The sequence below is a fragment of the Panthera pardus genome, unplaced genomic scaffold, assembly GCF_024362965.1.
Source record: "Panthera pardus isolate Hobbes unplaced genomic scaffold, ASM2436296v1 HiC_scaffold_27, whole genome shotgun sequence".
NCBI lineage: Eukaryota > Metazoa > Chordata > Mammalia > Carnivora > Felidae > Panthera > Panthera pardus.
In genome coordinates this window covers 30966919-30989605 of record NW_026526843.1, presented here as the reverse complement: position 1 = coordinate 30989605, position 22687 = coordinate 30966919, and the positions used below count along the sequence as shown (strand labels likewise).

Genomic DNA, 22687 nt, shown 5'->3' with positions numbered 1-22687 from the left:
TCACAGAGGGGCTGAGTTACAATTAAAATTTAGCAGTAGAAACAGTTGTTCCTAACAGATGTGGGTTTTTTTTTTCCCTCTCCCATCTTGTTAGAGAAGAGTAAGTCTTCAGAAAATAAAGTTGACATAAAGAAAACATTTACCTTCTGAAATAAACTCTGCTCTACCAAACCCACTCGGACCTTCTGTTGTCTTTTTTAGAAAATCAGCAGGCTCTGGGCCAGGTCTGCTAGAAAAAAAGAATCTAAGACTCATCCTTGCCTTGTGCCAAATACATTGTCTCAAATGCATCAGCAATTTCCATTCCAAAGAAGGGTTCAGTCACTTACTGAATAAAATAATTTTCCACAGCCCAGGACATGAGGAGATTGGATATTCTATCAGATGGGCATCAGAACAAACAGGGCTCCAGGTGGCTAATGTCACAGGGATGAAGGCACCCAGGGGAATAAACAGGCTTCTGGGTTTCGATGGCCTTCCCTCCATCAACATCCAACACGACGTAATTGGATTCCCACCATGATAGCCTTTTTCCAACCAACCCCCCGATAATAATCTATTCTAATATAATGCAGTTTCTTTAGAAGAACAGAATTTATTGGGATACTGAGCCATTTATTTTCTTCCTCTCCTTTAATTTTCTCTTTAACCTTAGTCTTTAAAAAATTGCTCTTTCTTGGCAGTTCCAGGCAAAGGTGCCAAAGATGGAAAGAAATAGACCCCTGTTATTTCCATGAAAGACTTTAAAAGGTTCAAAAATTATTTTGTCAGCTATATTTTAATGAAAATCGACGATTCCATTTTCCCTTCTGAGAAACATCGTTTACAAGCTCTGCCCCTGACGTAACTGCGTGCTTTAAAAAACATCACTAGGGGAGCCTGGGTGGCTCGGTCGGTTGAGCCTCCCACTTCGGCTCAGGTCATGATCTCACAGTTTGTGAGTTCGAGCGCCACATCGGGCTGTGTGCTGACAGCTCAGAGCCTGGAGCCTGCTTCCGATTCTGTGTCTCCCCCTCTCTCTGCCCCTCCCTCTCCCTCAAAAATAAAATAAACATTAAAAATTTTTTTTTAAATCTCTAAATGACTTTGTGTCAGTGAAGTGACTTGGAACACCCACCACTCATAAAAAATCCTTCATTTCTGTCATCTGCATTTAGGCAAGTCTCTACACAACATCACACCCATTCGATTAAATAGAACAGCATTTTATACTTAGGAAAGCGACCATATTCTTTCCTGGGTTCAGCGCTGCACTGGTCATGGCATGCTTTCTTCAAAACCCTCACAGTATTTTAAGGAAATATTGTTAGTTCTTTTAGGTGTGGTTATGTTTTGGTACCATGGTTAGCCCATGTGTTGTTCTGTTTACTTCTGCATATACTTATCCTTTTCCACTGTAAGAAGTCAAAACCTTTTATCACTCTAATGCCTGGAGAAGTAGCAGCTCCTTGTTCTGTCTTTCCAAGCCTTCGTGAAGCTTTGCATTTACAAAGTTAACTTTTTAAAGTAATCGCTAAGGGGTGCCTGGGTGGCTCAGTCGGTTGAGGGTCTGACTTTGGCTCAGATCATGATCTCCCGGTTCGAGCCCCACGTCGGGCTCTGTGCCGACAGCTCGGAGCCTGGAGCCTACTTTGGATTCTGTGCCTCCTCCCCTGCTCACGCTCTGTCTCTCTCTCTCTCCTCCAAAAATAAATAAACATTAAAGAAAAACTTTTTTAAGTAATCACTATACCCAACGTGGGGCTCAAACTCACAACCCTGAGATCAAGACGCTCTACCAACTGAGCCATCCAGGCGCCCCTACAAGGTCCATTTTTTTTTTAATGTGTATTTAATTTTGAGAGAGAGAGTGTGAGCAAGGGAGGAGCAGAGAGAGGGGGGTGGAGAGAGAAAATCTCAAGCAGGCTCTGCACTGTCGGTGTGGAGCCCCACTCAGGGCTTGATCTCACGACCAGGAGATCCTGACCTGAGCCAAAATCAAGAGTTGCACACTTAACCGACTGAGCCACCCAGGCGCCCCTAAAAAGGAACCTTTTATGCAACACCCCTCCCCCTAAACCTCCTAAAACCTTGCTCCAGTCTTCTCCAACTTATTATCCCAGGTGCACCCCACCTCCGCCCCCACCAATGTCAATTTTTAAACCTACTATCTCCCTATTCCCACTCATGCAACTTGCATACCAACCAAACTGGACTACTGATAATTTGCAGAACATACCTGGTCCATCCCCACTTTTAGATTTTAGCACATTTTATTCTCTGCCAGAATGTCTTGCCCTTCCCACCTCTATTTCTGCCTTGTGAATTCCATCCAGTCCCATATCAAATACCACTTGTTCCATAAAGACTTTTATTATACATACATCAAAAACGGAGTCTTTCCACACCATTTTCCCTTTGCATTACCTGCTTAGGTAATTGTAAATGATTACTCCATTAAGTGATATATAATTTGAATAGAAATAGATCACAGCAAATGATGATTTGGTGTCGTTAAGTGGTCAAAATCGTATTATATCAAAATATTCTAGAATAGATACCTGACAAACAGCACTGTGATTAATTCCTGGAGCATTATATAAAGAAGAGAAATTGATCCCAAATTAAGTATTATTTACATTTAACTTTTAATCAAGAATTTGAATGATGGAAGGAAAAGCATGATATTATCAATGAATGTTTCCTAGATACCCATCAGAAAATAAGACTTCCCAAAGAATAATCATAACCACTTGTCCAAAAACAGTTTCTATCACTCCAGAGCTTTCAAACTAAGCCTCAAAATAGATGCAGATGTGACAGACTCAGATAGACCAAAAAAGCACTCATATTTCAAGAATAAGCACATTTGATACGGGAAATTTTCTCATGACATAATATGAAGTTGGAAAAAACAGGATATACAACTGTATATACAATACGATCCTGATTTTCCTAAGAAGCTATGTTTCTATAAATACATAAAAAAGAAAAAGAAAATACAATATGTTAACAGTAGATATCTGTAAATAATGCAGTAATAGGTGATTTTGCTTTCTTTTTCCTTTATCTCTAAATTTTTTACAATGAGCAGCTATTACTTACATAATCAGGGGGGAGTAATGGTTAAAAAGCATATTTGAGAAATTATCGCTATGTCATTCCTTATACCAAATGAATTAAATATTTAAATCTGAAATAACAGAACCATAAAAATACTAGAAAAAAATATGGGTAAAATTTTTAACTATTCCAAGGAGGGAAAGACCTAAGATGCCATATAACCCAGAAGCCATAAAAGCAAAGACTGATTAATTTGCTTATATAATCTAGAAGTACCCTATCACCAAAAAAAAACCATCATCAGGAAATCAAAAGACAAACTAGAAAAAATAGCAACACACACCAAAGACAAAGGGCTGCTTTCCTTAACATGTAAAGTACTCCTACAAATCAATAAGACTAAGGTCAACAACCCAGTTAAAAATTGGTCAATGGATAAGAAGAGATAATTCACAAAAAGAGGTAATACAAATTTCTCTTAAATATGTGTAACATGTTCAATTTTACTCATAATGGAAATGCAGGCTAAATCTAGAATATATAGATCTATGGGGACGCCTGGCTGGTTCAGTCGGTAGAGCACACAATTCTTGATCTTGGACTTGTAGGTTCGGGCCCCACATTAGGTGTAGAGATTACTTAAAAATAAAATCTTTAGAATATATAGATCTACAATATGCCCAAGACAAAGAAAGATAAAAACTTAGGATAACACCATTCTGTGTAGGCATTCTCATACATTCCTGATGGGACTAATAACTCTTTTGATCTCAATGGAAACAATTTGGCAATTTCTGTCAAAACTAAAAATGCATCTACCCTTTGACCCAGCAATTCCCCTCCTGGGGATTTATGCTACAGATATACTCCCACATGGGCAAAAAGACTTTACAAAAATATGTTATAGCAATGTCTATAATAACAAAATTATGGAAACCATCTAGCTATCTATCAACAAATTATGGTTCATCCAAACAATGAATCAGGTATTTCTACATGTATTAATGTTAACTACTTCCAAAGTAATATTAAATGATACAAGTCGGATGTTGAAGAGTGTATAATGTATGTTATTGTATGTATTGTATAAATGTTTAGAAAACCTTTGGAGAATAAACAAAAAATCAGTAATAGTTATTGCCTCTGGGGAAGGGAATTGAATGGCTGAGGTTAGGATAGGAAAAAAACTTTTCACTTTTTGAGGGTCTTTTTAAAACTTATTTATCTTTACTGTTTGGGTTTTGCACCTAGTGCATGTATTACTTATTCAGAAATTATGTTAAAATGGATAGAAGTTAAAAGATCACTAAAAAAAAGTAGATATGGGGGCAGGGCCTGGGTAGCTCAATTGCTTAAGTGTCTGACTCTTGATTTCGGCTCAGGTCACGATCTCACCATTTGTGAGATCAAGCCCCAGGTCGGGTTCTGCGCTGAGTGTGGAACCTGCTTGGGATTCTCCCTGTCCCTCTCCCTCTGCCCTTTCCCGCCTTGCACGCGTGCGTGTGCTCTCTCAAAATAAATAAACTTAAAAAAATCTTAATGTTTATATATTTTTAAAAGAGAGACAGAATGCGATCAGGGGAGGGGCAGAGAAGGGAGACAAAGAATCGGAAGCAGGCTCAGGCTCCGAGCTGTCATCACAGAGCCCAACGTAGGGTTCTAATTCACAAACTGCGAGATCATGACCTCAGCCCAAGTCGGACACTTAACCAACTGAGCCACCCAGGGGCCCCAAACTTAAAAAAAAAATCTTTTAAAAAAAGTAGATACGGGGGAGAATAATACCTCAAAACACTCATGTGTCAACAAGGTGTGGATGAATATATGAAAGCTTAAGCCTGCAGATGGAAGGCACGGTCACTGACTCCTTAGGATATATGAAGAGACTGTTAAACTATCATAGATGACTTAAGAAAGTTAAACAAAGATGATCTGAGAGTATGTATAAGTTAGGAGAAAAGAAAATTCAGAAAGCTCTACAGATACAAGGCAAGAAATATTCAACAAGATTCGTGAAAAAAAAAAAATTAGAAAGCGGTATTATACCACAAGAAGGATTCAAAGTGTGTTATCTGCAAAGACCACATGATACTAATGACATTGAGATGTATGTAATAAGAGGAATTAAGGAGGTCAGCATTCTCCTGTACTTGGCATTGACATAACCTGCTTAGGAGCTCTGACCCAATTTACTGATCCAGGCTGTTTCTGTAATCAATGGGCAGTTCAGTGATTTGTGGTCAGGCATACCATGGAATAAGCTGTGATTTTTCCCCCTGGGAATCAACTCAGCATGTGCGCGAGCGCTGCGCGCGCGCACACACACACACACACACACACACACACACACACACACACACACACTTCAGGAAGAAGTCCTTTACTTTCTTTGTTGTTTTTGCTTTTGCTCTCTTGACCCCAATGCCATGCCGATGAGTCATGTCACAACATTACGCCTTTAACCTTTGTTACAATCCTTATTAGAGTCTAACCCTTCTGTTCTCTCCTAGAGTCTAACCCTTCTGTTCTCTCCTACCAACCCCACCCAGCCGGACCCAGGAGCAAACCCAAAAAAGTGGAACTTCAAGGGAAAACTGCCATCCATCAGAACCAAGCTGGTCAATTTGAAAACAGAAAGCAGATAGGATCTAGGGCAAATGGTTTAAAACTTCTAAATAAGCAAATTCATTATTACTGAAGACAAAGCCTTCTTTTGCATGAACACTAAGCCAGCCAGAAACAGGTATTAAAAAGAGCCACAAAAATTATCTAACTTCCACAAAACCAATTAATAAAATTCCCTTGTGTTGGGCTGCTGAGAAGCTTTCTAGGTGAAGTGTTGTTTGAAAGTGCACAAAGTACAGGTGAAGCCTCAGGCCACTGGGAAATGCCCAAAATACCCTCTGTGGGCCACCATAAAGCGTTTAAAAGAGCTGGCAATATTTTCTTTGGCCCTGATGAGAACACAGACTGTGAGTATGTGCTTTTGTACATATCCCCCCCCCAAATTTAGAATATTTGTCATATCCTGTCTGCATTCTACATGTCAATTACTTAGTTTCTGCTTTTCAGTTTCATCAGGAATGCTACCCCAGAAAAGGGTTGAAGCAATCAGTAGGAACCTTGACATTGTCTCTCCTGACATCTAGTGGATAGATACCGGATACCACCACAATAACTCCATTTTTAAAAGATCAGTTTTGAGTTAAGTGAACCAATAAATGTATATCTCTCTCCCTCTCATGCTTTCTAAAGATGACCTAAGATCTGATCATTTTTCAATGCGAAAAGCAAAACTATGTATCTGCTACTGATGGGTCTGAATTGCATATATAGACTTAAAGTTTGTACCCACCAAACAGGCATGTTTTTCTGTTTTTCCTTAGAATAGCCCTGTAACTCCATAAGCTCTCTTTTTGTAGGCATATAAAACAGTACAGCCTAGTAATCAAGAGCATGGGATCTGTATTCATTTCCTGTGGTTGCTGTAACAAATCATCACAAACTTAGTGGCTTAAAACCACGTCCACGTATTATCTCATAGTTCTGAAAGTCAAAAGTCATAAACTCAAGGAGCCAGCAGGGGCTGAATTTCTGGAGGTTCCTGGGAATAATCCATTTCCTCACCCTTTCCAGCCTCTGGAGGCCACACACATGCCTCAATTCATGACTCCATCGCTCCAACTTTGTATTTCAGGGTACTTCTCTTAGTCCGTGACCCAATCTTCAATGACATGGCAGTATTTGCCAATGTCCAGCTTGCAGTGATCCATCAAATTACCAGGGCATTTCTGAGGGGGCAAGCCATCCTCTGCAAGAGAACACTGTCTTTAGCCACTAAATGCTGTGTTTTTCTGCAAGTTTTTGAGGCATATAGTAGGGCATGACACTGAGGTTCAGCAAATGTGACTGCCCTCTCTAGATTTTCTACTTAACAGGACACTTAGATGGAACACGCAATGGCCTGACACAACGGATACACAGAAAATGGCTGTCTACCTTCCAGTCTCTCCCCTAATTATTTCATGACGCCTCTTTTTGAAGGAAAAAAAAGAAAAGAAAAGGCAGTGGGCAGAAAGCCATGTATTCAGCAAACGGACATGAGACTGTGACAATAATCCTGTAAAGATGACATTGATCCCTTCATGCAAATAAGAAATGACCTATATAAGATCCTTTCCTGAAAAATGTTTGCATGAGCCAGAAGAAAGAGGGTCTGACTATCTGAGGGGCTGGGGGCATGAAGTTTTGGTTCGAGGAGCAGTGAGGAACACCCCCAACGTAATCGGCTTCACGAAGGTGCAAATGGCTGGTGCAGTGTGAGGAAATGGGGTTTTTTAAGATGTTCAGAAATATTATGACAAATACGAAACCCTTATTGCTCCTGACACAGTGACTCCGGGCATGAAGGTCATGCGAGGAGACAGTTACTTGCCTGACAAAGAAGTCCCTTGGCCACATAGAGCTAGAGTTTGTGGCAAAATTGGAGAATGGCAATCAGGAAGACCAAGTTGCTTGTCCCATTGTGAGAAAAAAAAATGGCTTCCACAGGACAGGTGGCTTTCACTGAATCGAGATTTGGGCAAAGTTTAATCAAAACAAAAGCCGTCACCCCTTCTGAAGTGAAGTCAACATGGAGTTGGGGAGAAGAGGCATTTCGGTGTTTCCTTGGCAAGCCATTTCACAAGTGTGACAGTGGGCTGAACAGCAATATTCCTTCCCCAAGGTAATGCCTACCAAGGCTCAAGAGGACAGCTTCCAAAGCACCAATCTAGATCGTTCGCCACCCCAAGGTGGTTCCATTCCGAGCAAAGTCTCAAAGATCATGAGACCTGTTGGGACTTGAATTCTTGGACAATTTAAATGGTACACAGTGTGGTTTCAGGGTGTCCGACTCTTTTCTATGCCAACAATCAGGACCCTTGGTGTGAGAAACCAGTCGACACTGAGCAGGCAGTACGGGTTCAGTCTACACTACTACTCATTGCGACATTCATTATTCAACAAACTACTAATGACTCTACAGTCCAGGAACAGAGCCAGACCTCCAGGTGATAAAGGGAAACATACCGCCATCAAGGAAGGAAGGACAGGGTCACCTGGGTGGCTCAGTGGGTTCAGCGTCTGACTCGTGAGTTTGGCTCAGGTCATGGGATCGAGCTCTGAGTCAGGCTCTGTGCTGGCAGTGCATAGCCTGCTTGGGATGCCCCCCCCCCCCCCCCCGGTGCTCCACGCTCACTCACTCTCTCTCTCTCAAAAATAAATAAATAGACTTTAAAAAATATATCAGGGGCACCTGGCTGACTCAGTCGGTTGAGCGTCCAGGTCTTGATTTCAGCTCAGGTCATAATCTCATGGTTGTGAGATCAAGCCCTGCATCGGGCTTGGTGCTGACAGTGGGGCGCCTGCTTGGAATTCTCTCTCTCTCCCTCTCTCTCTGCTCCTCCCTGCGTTCTCTCTCTCTTTCAATAAATACATAAATATTTAGATACATAAATATATTTTTTAAAAAGAAGGAGATTTCTTTGAAACTGGAATGTTGAAACGTGAGAGTACTCCGTGTGAATAAGGTTTATTTATTCTCTTTGGTTACTTTACTTGCTTACCTTAGTGACAATACCTCTGACCCAGCCCCAGTACCTAGATCACTGGGCTGGACACACTGCTTAGAGCCTTTGATTCTCCTTCCCTGAGTCTGGCCCCACCGGCTAACCATTACTGCCAGCTTCCCTGGCTCTCACCCACCCCGCGCCTGTCCCATCTCTTTCTCGATGCTTAAAATCACCCGTTGCAATAGTAACTCTTCGGCACATTAGGATGATCCATAATGGAAGCTGCCTGTGTATCAACCCTCAACACTCTTCTCTCACAAGATCCTAGTCTTCTCGCATCAGACAAACTTCCCACAACCCAAGATGAGTTGATAATGAAACAGTCCAAGTTTCAAGATGCAACAACAACCGACCAGCCGTTAAAAAAAAAAAAAAAAAGGAAACAGAGAAAAAGACCTTTCTCCATTCCAGACTTAGAAGCCTATAAGAAATAAGTAAAGATAAAAACATCCTTTTGTGGAGGGTGTGGCTGGCTCAGTCAGAAGAGCGTGCAACTCTTGACCTCAGGGTCATGGGTTCAAGTCCCGCTTTGGGTGTAGAAATTACTTAGAAATAAATAAACAAAAAAAATTTTTAAGTATATATATCCTTCTGCAATTGGAGATGCCCAAGGAAGAATAGCATTCCAGCCAAGTGCCAAATACATATGATCAGTGCTTAAGTAAACATCACTTCACCATAGAAAAAGTCTGTTTTATTTATTTGCTTATTTATAATTTTTATTTACTATTTATAGTCTACTTGCTTCTGAAAGAATTAGATACAATATATAGTTTAAAAAAATAATGCAAGGATACATATACCAAGAATAGTGAAAATAAAGATATAAATAGCATATATTAAAACTCTAGGGGCGCCTGGATGGCTCAGTGGGTTAAGTGTCTGACTGGCTCTGGTCACAATCTCGATGTTCGCGACTTGGAGCCCCACATTCTGGCTCTCTGCTGTCAGCATGGAGCCTGCTTGGGATTCTCTGTCTCCTTCGCTCTCTGCCCCTCTCCCACTTGTGTGAGTGCTCTCTCTCTCTCTCTCTCTCTCAAAAATAAACATTAAAAAAAAAAAAAAAAAAAACTCCGGGGTGCCTGGGTGGCTCAGTCGGTTAAGTGTCCGACTTCAGCTCAGGTCATGATCTCGCAGTTGACAAGTTCGAGCCCCACATCGGGCTCTGTGCTGACAGCTCGGAGCCCGGAGCCTGCTTCGGATTCTGTGTCTCCCTCTCTCTCTGCCCTTCCCCTGCTCATGTTCTGTCTCTCTCTGTTTCTCAAAAATAAACAAAGATTAAAAAATTTTTTTTAACTCTAATAGATGTAGGAAAAGAGAAGTTATTGGAAACTAGGGATGAACTAATTACCACAATTGAGCATTCAGTTTTCTTCCAAGCATCCTGAGAACCAAGCCAAGCCAAAAACTCTCCAGCTCCTGCTGTCTCCACAACCCCACTTCTTACCAAGAAACAAGCTTTTTCCTGGTACTAAATTCGAGGTGGCATTTTTTTCTTAAGAGTTCTTAGTTAATGAGTACTGTAGTCACTTTCAACACATCATACTCTGAAAGATGCAGAATTTCTTTGTGACTCTTGATATTATCTCTCAATAGGGGTGCCTGGGTGGCTCAGTCAGTTGAGCGACTGACTTTGGCTCAGGTCATGATCTCATGGTTTGTGAGTTCGAGCCCCGCGTCGGGCTCTGTGCTGACAGCTCAGAGCCTGGGGCCTGCTTCGGATTCTGCGTCTCCCTCTCTCTCTGCCCCTCCCCGACTCATGCTCTGTCTCTCTCTGTCTCAGAAATAAACATTAAAAAAAAATTTTTTTAATGCTTTCTCTCAATAAAAGTCACGTGTTATGTCCAAATATACTTAGAGAACCCGAAGGAGTATATATTTACCACTTTAGTGATTGTCTCTCAAAGATATTCAACTATTCCTTGACCTAAGCTGACTAGAAGTCATTTCAAGATGGACTTCTCTGTCAAGAGCCTCAAATACAATATTGGTGTGGAAGCAGGTGGGAAGGTTGGTATATTTTATGTCACAGAAAGGTGGGGACCAGGGTGGTGAAAATCAAGGAACATGATATGCCTTTTACCAATAACATGGCTGGATGACAGGATCAACTTTTTTGTGTGTTAGTATTTTTTACTTTTTTACCATGAACAATGATTCTGATCAAAATGTTAGAAGAGGGGTGCCCTGGGTGGCTCAGTCAGTTAAGTGTCTGACTTCAGCTCGGGTCATGATCTCAGGGTTTATGAATTCAAGCCCCGCGTCAGGCTCTGTGCTGACAGCTCAGAGCCTGGGTCCTGCTTTGGATTCTTCGTCTCCCTTTCTCTCTGCCCCTCCCCTAGCTAGCCTCCCTCCCTCTCTCTCTCTCTCTCTCAAAAATAAATAAATATTAAAAGAAAAAAAAAAAGAAGAAACTGGAGCAGCCCAAGGCAAGACTGTGTACCCCATTTCTCCATTCTCCAGAACTTTCCCTACCTTTCTTTTCCATCAAATCTTGCCTCTCCTATTTCTGTCATTGCAATTCTGCTTAACAATTATCCTGTAAAAATAGTTTTATTTGTCCAGTAAAGATTCAAATAAACGGGTAACTATTAATCAGCGTCTCCAGAAAACAGATTCCAATGTATAAAAGTACTATCAACATCCTAATTCCAAGATAAATTGAGATTATCCTTGGGGCAACATTCCCTGCCTTATTAATATACATTGAGCTTGACCTTCGGAAGTGACCAGGCTACAAGGCTTCCTGTTGAGCAGTGCTTCCTATCAACGGGGGAAAGAGCAGAGTGTAAATACCAGTGGGATAATAGATGGTACAGGGGTGGAAGGTCTAATTATGTCTTCTTTGAATGAAATTTTACCATATTTCTGTTGACTCATATCCCCAACAATAGTTCACTCCTATATGCTACCTGGCCTTTCAATCTTCCAAGTGGACGATAAAATTGGATCCATTCCTCACACTACAAACCAGGATAAATTCCAAATGGATCAGATATTTCAATGTAAAAGGTAAAACCGCTTATTAAAAATGAACTCTTTCTGGGGCTCCTGGCTGGTTCTTCTCTTCCTAACAAAGAAGCCTAACATCAGGTTGCCTATAAGATGGGAAGTATGCTTTATTAAAAACTATAATTAACAATTATAAAGTTAACTTGAAAGAACAAATGATAAAATGTAAGAAAACCCTGAGAAATAATACCCCAGGGGAGGAAGACCCATCTGATAATAAAATATACCATCCAGCCTCTATAAATAAAATAGAATAAGACAGACCAATAACAGAATAGAAATCTAGAAATAGACTCAATTCTATAGGCAAGTTTAGTTTAAAATAAACGTAGCACCTGAAATCAGAGAGGAAATTACAGGCTTGTTAATAAACGGTAGTGGGAGAATTTGACAGCCATAAGGACAAAAGGTAAATTTGAATCTATTCCTCATACCGTAAACAAGATCAATTCCAACTGAATCAGAGACTTAAATGAAGCAAACGGGGCACCCGACTGGCTCAGCTGGTGGAGCATGTGAGTTTTGATCTCAGGGTCGTGAGTTCAAGCCCCACACTGGGCGTAGAGCTCAGTAAAAATACGAAATAAATGAAGCAAACACACAAACAATATCAGTGCTAGAAAATATGGGTATGTTCCTGTATAACCTGACAGCTAGGAAATCTCTCCTAAATACGACTCAAAATCCAAAGGCAAGAAGGGAAGATAAATTTCATTACATAAAAACTGTTAAACTTTAGCATGTCCAAAACACATAAGCAAAGTCAAAAGGTGTAAGCTAGAAGACATTAACACCCTGTCCTGAGTTTTAATTGAGAATGGCACATCTCATCCTATTAGACAGAACAAAAGCTATCTAAAACTACTAGGACCAGGTCAAAAGGACACAAGATGCCAGACTGAAAGGTCCCAATGTCCAGAGACGGGACAGATAAAGTATCAAGGAAACTATTAGCTGCAGTGGGTTGAAATCCATCACATGTATTTAAATCCATTAATTTGTAACTAGGGTAAAAGGGGAAAAAAAGTCACTGTTGAAGGATGCTGGCAAACCAATTCCTTATTTCGGAGGATGCCAAATAAGGGGAAGAACTCACGCATTTTTGCCTGCCTCTCCTACATACGCTGGACCTCAGGGTAACCAAATAGTCGATATAAGGAAGTGGTACTCTTTCTACAGGTATTCCAGCTAATAAATGAAGAAAGGCTGTTGCAATTAGAACATCATCATTTTGCAGCCCTTAGTGAGTTAATATATAGGTATTGATCAATGGTGGGTGACTAACATTCTAAAAGAGACGACCAGACCCCGTGGGCTCCTTCAGAGAAAATCTACATAATCACACAGTGGGAAACTCTTCAGGACAAAGGAACTACTTTACTTCAACAAGTAAATTACAATAAATTAAGAAATGGAGAGGGAAACTGCAGATGAAAAGTCTTAAGACACTCGGGAAATAATCACAACGTGGGGTCTTTTTTTTTTTTTTGCTTCCTGAGTCAAACAAGCAATGGGAAAAAAAGGCACTCATGAGCCAATTGGAAATATGAACACTGACCTGATATCCGATTATATTTAGCAAGTGTAACTTTTTAGGCATAACAACAGTATTGTGATTATGTTAACTGTCCTCATCTTTTAGAGATACACATTGAAATATTACTGATGAAATTTCTTTCCTCAAATTTAATTCAGGGGCACCTGGGTGGCTCAGTCGGTTGAGCATCCAACTCTTAATCTCAGCTCAGGTCATGACCTCACAGTTGGGGAGTTCGAGCCCTGCGTCGGGTTCTGCCCTGTTGGTGCAGAGTCTGCTTGGGATTCTGTCTCTCTTTGCCCCTCCCCTGCTTGTGCTCTCTCTCTCTCTCTCGCTGTCTCTCAAAATAAATAAACTTTAGAAACTTTTTAAAAAATTTACCTCATCAAAACATTATTTGCCTCGAAATAATAAAGGTGGGAAAAAATGGTAAGGGTAGAGATGAAACCAGACTGGCCAGGAACTGATCATTGTTGAAGCTGGGCGATAAGTACCAAAGGGCTCATTACACCAGCAGTGGTACACTGAACCTGGACAGTACCTGCTCATGAAAGCCCACTGTTGAAGTTTCAGGAATTCTGACATCACACATGCTATAAATCAGCTCTCTCCCCAAAAGCTGGACGTTAAAACGTTCATCAGCACACCACTGCTATTCCATCTACTCCTGTACGTGTTCTTTTCATTCGATAAATATTTATTGAGCGTCTACTCTTGTACATGTCGAGGTATTTTCATTCGATAAATATTTATTGAGCATCAACCACGTGCTAGGCACTGGATGGGATGCTGAGCGTAGAGCGGTGAGAAAGATATCATCCCTGCTTGCATTAATTTCCTAAGGCTGCCATAACAAAGGACCATTAACTGGGTGCCTTGACACAATAGAAATGTATTCTCTCACGGTTCTGGAAACTCGGAGTCTGAAACTGAAGTACTCGCAGAGCCGTGTTCCCTCTGAAAACTGTAAGGGAATCCTTTCTTGCCTCTTCCTGGCTTCTGGTGGTTGGCTGGTAATCTGGCATTCCTTGGTTTGCAGCTCCATTAACGCCAGTCTCTCAGTCATCAGACAGCATTTTCCTAATGTGTCTGTGTCTTCCTATGGCCACCTTCTTATAAAGGACACCCGTCTTATTGGATTACGGGCCCATCCTACTCCAATAGGACTTCATCATTTTTGTATTTTTCTTAAATTGTGGTAAAAAAAATTGCAACATCAAATTTACTGCTTTAATCAGTTTTGAGCATTACTGTTCAGTGGTGTTAAGTATATTCACGTTGTTGTGCAACAGATCTCTAGAACTTTTTTTTTTAAGTCTATTTATTTATTTAGAGAGAGAAAGAGTGGGAGAAAGGCAGAGAGAGAGAGAGAGAGAGAGAGAATCCCAAGCAGGCTCTGTATCATCAGTGCAGAGCCCAATGTGGGCCTCAAACTCAGAACCAGGAGATCACGATCTGAGCCGAAGTTGGACACTTAACCGACTGAGACACCCAGGCACCCCAGGACTCTTATCTTGCAAAATTGAAACTCTGTGCCCATTTTCCCTTCTTCTCAGTCCCTGGCAACCATCATTCTACTGTCTATTTCTATGAGTTTGACCGCTTTAGATATCTCATGTGAGAGGAATCATATAGTACTTGTCTTTTTGCAACTGGCTTATTTCACTTACCTTAATGTCCTCAAGGTTCATCAATGTGCGATGTGACAGAATTTCCTTCTTTTTTTAAGGCTGAATAATATTCCATGCTATGTATATAGCATTTTTTTCTTTTTCTTTTTTTAAATTTTTTAGAAGGGGGGAGGGGCAGAGGGAAAGAGAGAGAATTTTAAGCAGTCTCCATGCTCAGCACGGAGCCCAACTCGGGGCTCAAAGTCACGAAACTGCAAGATTGTGACCTGAGCCGACACCAAGAGTCCGACGCTCGACTGGCTGAGCCACCCAGGCGCCCCTAAATATTATTTAAACCCGACATTCAAATAATCTTTGGGGCACCTGGGTGGCTCAGTCAGTTAAGTGTCTGACTTCGGCTCAGGTCATAATCTCGTAGTTCATGAGTTTGAGCCCCGCGTCGGGCTCTGTGCCGACAGCTCGGAGCCTGGAGCCTGCTTCGGATTCTGTGTCTCCCTCTCTCTCCGACCCTCCCCCGTTCATGCTCTGTCTCTCTCAAAAATAAATAAACATTAAAAAAATTTCAAATAGTCAATCTTTTCAACAATTAAGTATTGGTTTTATCTAGAAATAGAAGCAATTAGGACTAAATTAGATTTTTTAGGGAAACATTGCTTTTTGCGAACTAAATATAATTAATGAACATATATCAAACAGCAATTCTTCACTCTAGTACATAAATCAATGAAAGAAAAAATGAATTGTCTTCTCGTATTCATTTCAAGCACATATGTTTGTATTCCCTATTATGTTTACAGGAACAAACCCTAGAATTGGACTCCTAATGTTTCTTTTGATTGTGAACACTGAATCGTAATTAAGATGCACACACTTGGCTGCAATATTTGTGTTGTCTCAGAATTTGTGAGGATGTAAATTCAGACACTTTTCAGTTTCAAAGTAATTGTGGTTATTAGACTTGAAGTGGCCCTTTTAGTCTCTGCATTTTGCCCAGCTTTCTGTCAGTAGAAATTAGCATAAGGTAGGTGGTGAGCCACAGGACTGAAATACGGCTACTCTCTTCATCAAATGTATTACAATGGAGGAAAATGAAACAATCGCTAGTGGATGAATGGGAAATCAGAAGGAAGAGAAACCTGTGTTCTGTGTTTCAACAGTTAAGGACCAGATGTATGCCTCAGAATTATGAATACTCGTTTCCATGGAGAGTTTTTTCCCAGGCTGCCCTTTGTTTACATTACTTGTTTCCACATTCGTTCATTTTCTGCACATTGTAAATAATAATGTGATTCTAGAAACTGTACTGCTTTGTTATTCTTGGTCATGCATCCCTTTGAGGTCTACACGTGCCAGTCACGTGTAGGTATAGAGAGTTCATGGAACTGGTGTTACAATTCATGCCTTTGGCCAAGTTTTTTTTTTTTCTTCTTAGACTGGACTACTTACTCGATCTGCATCCCATTGGAAACCTACTAGAATTTGGAGCTAGAAGATGGCTGCAGAGATCTAAAAGCTTAACCTGTATGGGCAAATACAATTCAGCAGGAGCACCCAGTGAATGATCATGTCAATACATCCTCTGTAGCAACACGGCCGGGGGTCCAGACACAACCCAATAGCATTCTGGAGACACTAAGTCAGCCACTGGGAGTACAGAGCAAGCCGATGGGGGACGCGTCATGTACCCCTCCAGTCTCTACCTACTGGTTCACCCGGAACCCACTGTGGAGTACTGCCCCCCCCAACTGAGTAGATAATGGCAGAACAAAAATGAAAAAGTTGGGTGGGGCCAGCAGCAACTAGAGGTTAGAGACGAGAAATGGAGCCCTTGCGAGTCTGGCCCGGAGAATGCCAAGGGATCATTTTTCTGGCTACTGCATGGTGGAAACCAGCTCTAATTCTTCTCCCAGGGGACAGCCTTGCCACCTGTGCTCTCCTCGAATTATCTTTGATCAGGCTTGTGTGGTAGGAAGTCATGTTTCAGTGGCTGTGATTGGGCCCAGGGCGTTGCTAAGTCTATAATTACTAGCTGGTTTAAATCACAGCGCTTCTGGAATTTAGCAGCCATTTGTGGAAATTGCCTCGATATTTTTAGACTATAAGCTTGTCCTTTTATACTTCTGTGGGAACTGAGAGATGAACAAGGAATAGTTAAGGAAAAGCAAATTCGTAAGTGAATTAACAAATGTGCAAAATGAAGGGAGCTAGCCACAGGCAGGAAAAATGAGTCTTCACTGCAGACAGAAGGTCTACTCTTGCTCAAGGACTTTTCATGAGGTAGAAAGAGAGGCCTTTACAGAGGCTTCCAATTTTGGAATACCGAAGCTTTGGAAGGAGTTCCTCCAACTAACCACTGAGAATATCAGGTGAGGGACAGCTAGCAGAAGACCTGGGTTCAGATCCCGACTCCTCCACTTATTTCCTGGCTGTAGGACATTAGGGGAAATTATTTAACCTCTGTGATCATCAGTTTCTCACTAAAAAAACAAACAACCAAACAAAAAAACCCAACTTCCGGGGTGCCTTGGTGACTCAGTCGGTTAAGCGTCCGACTTCGGCTCAGGTCCTGATCTCATGGTTCAGGAGTTCGAGCCCCACATCAGGCTCTGTGCCGACAGCTCAGAGCCTGGAGCCTGCTTCTGATTGTATGTCTCCCTCGCTCTCTGCCCCTCCCCCACTCACGCTCTGTCTCAAAAAAATGAATCAACATTAAAAAAAATTTTTTTTAACTTCCCTAATCTCACAACATGGCTGTTGTGAAAATCGAATGAAATAACAAAAAGAACATTTAGCACCACCCCTGGTATAGTAACGGCACTTAATAAATGCTTAGTAATAATAATAACAAAATCATCCTTTTTATTCAAGTAACTTGGTTCTCTGGGCTCTACAGGAGAGCAGAGTGATTCCTTTGCCTATGTACCCTCTCAACTCCATCCAATTGCTAATTAGAATTACATGGCAGAATAAACAAAGGGAACTCTTTCGGGAGGAAGTGAGAGAGCCACACTCCTCCCTGAGATTGAGAAAGGTTGTTCTCAGATGGTGTTTTTTCCCTCTCTCTATAATGCCCCTGAAATGTTACAGTTGATGCAGCTAAAGAACATGGTGCATAAACAAGCTAATTATTTCCAAAGGAAATGAATGCTGATATAATTTAACGCAGGTGGTGCTTAATAAACAACCCTTTCACTGAGTAAACAAAAGAGGGAAACTGTGAGTAATTTACAGGCATGTAAGTGACATCACTTATGGTGCCTTATGCATGGATGTCTTAAGACCTCCATTCTGTTTTACTGCTCACCTCTGAGGTATGTGTCATTGGAAGAGTCTGGCAACACAAACATGAAAATAGCCTTAATCAAGTACATATGTGTACATCCTGCACTTTGCTTAGCGAGGTGGATGAAAAGAATTGGAGTCACTTCTTTATGCGCTTGGGCAGCTGTGCTGTTGGACCCGCGCCACCCCGATTCCCCACTGAAACAAAGGAAGCGGACTCTGTTTTCCAGAAAATAACGCCTAACCCTTTGGCCAAACAGTTGTTCCAAATGTTACCCTCCTTAAAGGACACCGTAATAATTAGGAATATATGATCGCACCACATTTGGAAAGATTACCTGTGGGCGCATGAGATGTTTAACTTTTCGCATTTTTAAGCCACCGCGCTGTGGTCATTTACTCGGGCTTTAAAGGGCAACGTCTGACATTTGGTCTTTGGTAGATTTAACAGGCCCCTCGTAAGCCGAAAGGTTTTGCCTGGTTAAATCGGGTTTTATCACAGAGGCTATTTGCAACTTTATGCTCTGTCTCACAGAAATGTCAGGGTGTTTGCCTTTGCTCTGAGCTGGGGCGTAGAAACTCAAGGTCTGTCCCTGAGCAGCTTGAAAACAGAAGATCCTTGGCTTTAGGTATATGTTCTTAACCACCCGCTCGCAACCTCCGTGAAGCCTTCGTTTTCACTCGGGGTGCTAGAAGGCTTCCGGATAACGGAGCGACAGCCGTCTTTTGGAAGGACTAACCGCTTAGAACTCTCTGCCACATTGTAAACTGCCAGCGTGTTTTCTTTTATTCTCTCCCTGGTGGGGGGAGGGGGGAGAACCACCCTATTTTGATAATGAGCTTGAGAAATACATTTTCTATGGATTCTGTGGAAACAACTGTCTCATTCGGTATGGGAAATTGGACCTCAGCTGGACTTGTACTGCAGCTTGGCAGGGCCGCTTGTTGACTCCCTCGGGAATTTCTTAAACAGTTGTTCTCAATCCAAACTGTTTCCACTGCTCTCAAGTCCCCGGTCCTAACCCAGCTGTCCCTCCTCTCACAGATGACCTCACCACCTACTGCACTGCAAAGACCGTGGCCATGGAGGCTCCCTCGCTCCCCTTCTTCCCGCATGCTGCCGAATGCACGGTGCGTTTATCTGTACTCCAACACCGCCCTTCTGTCTCCAAGAGAGCCATGTCTCTCTTTGCCTGCCGAGGCTATGCCCTCTACTTGGACATGCGATCCCACCCCCCTCGCCACCCCTGAGAGAAACTGTTCCACCAGCTGTGTTCAGTGGCTCCTTTCCCATGGCCTAGAAACACACTCAGGGCTCCTCTGACTTTGACCCAAGTGACCATTCTATCCCTCCGCTTCCTTTCACGGGCACCTGTCATGAGTCAAACTTCTTGCACACGTAGCCCCTGCTCACTGACCCCTTCCTCAGCATTAGTTCATTCCCTACCCTTGGCGACCTAACTTCCACCCCACACTCTATTATACTCTATTGAAGCTGCTGTCTTGAAAGTCAGCAATGACCTAATAGTTGGCAGATTCTATGGCTTTTTCTTAGAATTCACCCCGCTTGACCTAGCTGCAGCTTTTACCAATGTTGACCACTTCATCCCTCTTAAAACCACCTCCCTGGCTTCCATGAAACCACTAGTGTGGGTTTGTCTCCTGTGTTGACTTTTTCCCTCCATCTATCCCTTAATGTAAGCACTTCTGATAGGTCCTGTCCTTGACCCTCGTCTGCTCTCTCTCTTTTGAGCAATTTACCAATTCCGCGGGTTCAATGACCTCTGTGTGGGTGGCTACCTAACCTCTATCACTCATTCATGCATTCATCCATCAATTTACTGAATGTATGCCACGTGGGTGACTGTATAATTTATCGTTCTAACTGGGACATTTTGAGTGTGAAAGGGGGCACTGTTAATACTTCCATCAGAGCAACAGGCATAAATCCATAGTGTCCCAGGCAAACTGAGACATACGGTAACCCTAAGAATAAGGTACTCCTCCAATTGTTATGAAACTACAAAAGCAAAGCATAAGTGCATCCTGTCCTCAAAGAGCATTAAGTCTAGTAGAGTGATAAGACATGAACGTAAAGGAACCGAATACCATTAGAAAGTGATAAACACCCTGAGAGAAGCCCAGATAAAATTTACTGGGTTTTCAGGGTGAGAGATGATTTGCTTCCGTTTCCTTGAAGAATCAGGACGAGCTGTGTGAAAATGGCATTGGAGTAGTCCTTGGACATACAGTGGAGGAAGCCCCACTCACGGTTCCTCAGTTTGTGTGCCACAAAAAGACCACCGCACCTACAGGGGGCACTGTTCACATCGTTGACATCTTGGTTATTTGAACATTCTTATAGTTTAATAACTAGTTTGTTCCTTGGAAGAAGAGTGACGTGTACGTTTATCACAATTTTCTAGTAGACAGCAAGAAAATGCCATTTCTCACAATCGGTACATGACAACGGTTTTTCTGACAGATAGAAATGGGTTGAGGAAGGGCCACCTCTTTCTCCTTTGCACCAAGATTCCATGAGCTAGACATGATCCCAAGTAAAAGAATTGTGTAGCATGATTACGGCAGAGAGAATATATCAGTCTGACTAAAGCATGGGGTGCGTGAGAAGACACAACAAAAAAACATTTGGAAAAGTGGATTCAGACCAGACTGCGGCCTTGAGTGGCGGCATAAGAAAATCAGACTCGGGGTGCCTGGGTGGCTCAGTCGGTTGAGGGTCCAACTTCGGCTTGGGTCATGCTCTCACCGTTCATGAGTTTGAGCCCCACGTCAGGCTCTGTGCTGACAGCTCAGAGCCTGGAGCCTGCTTTGGATTTTGTGCATCTCTCTCTCTTTCCCCTCCCCTGCTCATTCTCTGTCTCTCAAAAACTAAAATAAAACGCTAAAAAGAAAAAGGAAAAACAAAATCAGACTCCAGTCAGTAGGCGCGGGTCAAAATGGTTTCCAGAAGTTACCCTGTGGGGGAGGGTGCCTGGGTGGCTTGGTCGGTTGAGCAGCGGACTTTTGATTTCAGCTCAGGTGGTGACCATGCAGTTAGTGAGATCGAGCATCATGTCGGGCTCTGTGCTGACAGTGCAGAGCCTGCTTGGGATTCTCTCTCTCCCTCTCTCTCTGCCCCTCCCCCACTGGTGCTCACTCTCTCTCTCAAAATAAATAAACTAAAAAAAAAAAAAAAAACAGAAGAAGAAGAAGGAGGAGGAGGTGGAGGAGGAGGAGAAGTTACTCTAGGAACAATACATAAAATACTTGGGCAAGGCAAGGACTGCAGTGGGAAAACCAGTTAGCAGCTTATGGGCCTCCTACCGCAGGCCAACGCTTCCTGAAGTAGCTCTGTGGAACTAGCTCTATTTGTTCTGCACTTTAATGACAATGCTGGACGGCAGGAGAGCAGAAGCAGAGAAAATCCCAGTTGAATTCAGCCCTACCATCAGTCCAGACCTTTGACTCTTCTACCTTTCTCTTTGAGTGACCTGCCAATGCTATACACTCACAGGCTGAAAATCAAACCCAGTACCTTTCCTCCCAAAAGCATTTCTTCTGTGGGTGCCACCACAAAACAAGGGTGGCTTAACTGAGAATTTCAGAGGTAGGAGGCCCAGGGCTAGTATGACAGCACCATGAAATTTGCAAGGATCTAAACTCCTAGGTGTATCCCTGCCATTTTTAGGGGTGTGAGTCTTCATTGTCCAAGATGAATGCTGGAATACCAGCCATCACATCCTTGTTCCAGACAGTGTGCTGGAGAAAGAAGAGAAGAAACGTGTGATCTCTACGTTTTTAGGGAGACTTCTTGAAAGTATCACATAGCACGCCCACCTTTATCTAATTAACCGGGACCTAGTCACGTAGACACTTGCAAGGAAAACAGAGAAATAGTGCCTTCCGGTTAAGTGACAATGTACCCCACTAAAAATTCAGCTCCTCTTATTTAAAACAAGACAAAACAAAGAAAAAGAAAAATGGACAACGGGAGGTAACCGGCAGTGTCTACAAAGAAGGGAAACTCTAGAAGATCGAGAGGGAAAGCCAGGGGAAGGAGGAGCTGTCATGGCTGACAAGTTTTCTAGCCTCGGTGATTGGAAGAAGAGTTTTTCTCTGCAACTAAACTCAATCCCAATATGGCCCAGAGGGGATTTATGCATTTTAAAGAGTTTTAAAATAGTCTTCCCATTTGAAGCAACTCAGAAGACGCTACAGCTCTAGTCCCACTAACAGATTTGATCATAGCTACGCATGTAGATTATGACCAGAAAAGAGCCGTTTTGGCGTCCTGGCTATTACGGGCTGCAGTAGCCAGAATCACAATCTACACCACCAGACCTCCAAACGCACTTATAATACAGTCACCATGTTTTATTAGGATTATGCCTTCCAATTGTATTTCCGAAGGATTCAAATACATTACTGCTTCTCGTCGTTTTTGATCTAATATACATGATAGGCACAGGAGTTACACAGGAGACAAAAATGTCATATTCACTTTATTAACAAGGTCAGGACAAACTGATGCTTATGGTCTCAGATGGCTTCAACCACCAAGCCCTCCT

General features: G+C 42.2%; 1 long non-coding RNA gene across 1 annotated transcript in view; it reads right to left on the bottom strand.

The window, feature by feature from the left end:
- The window catches only part of LOC109250789 (uncharacterized), a 150876-nt gene that overhangs the window by 44575 nt on the left and 83614 nt on the right, over positions 1-22687 (bottom strand). The window lies entirely within an intron of this gene.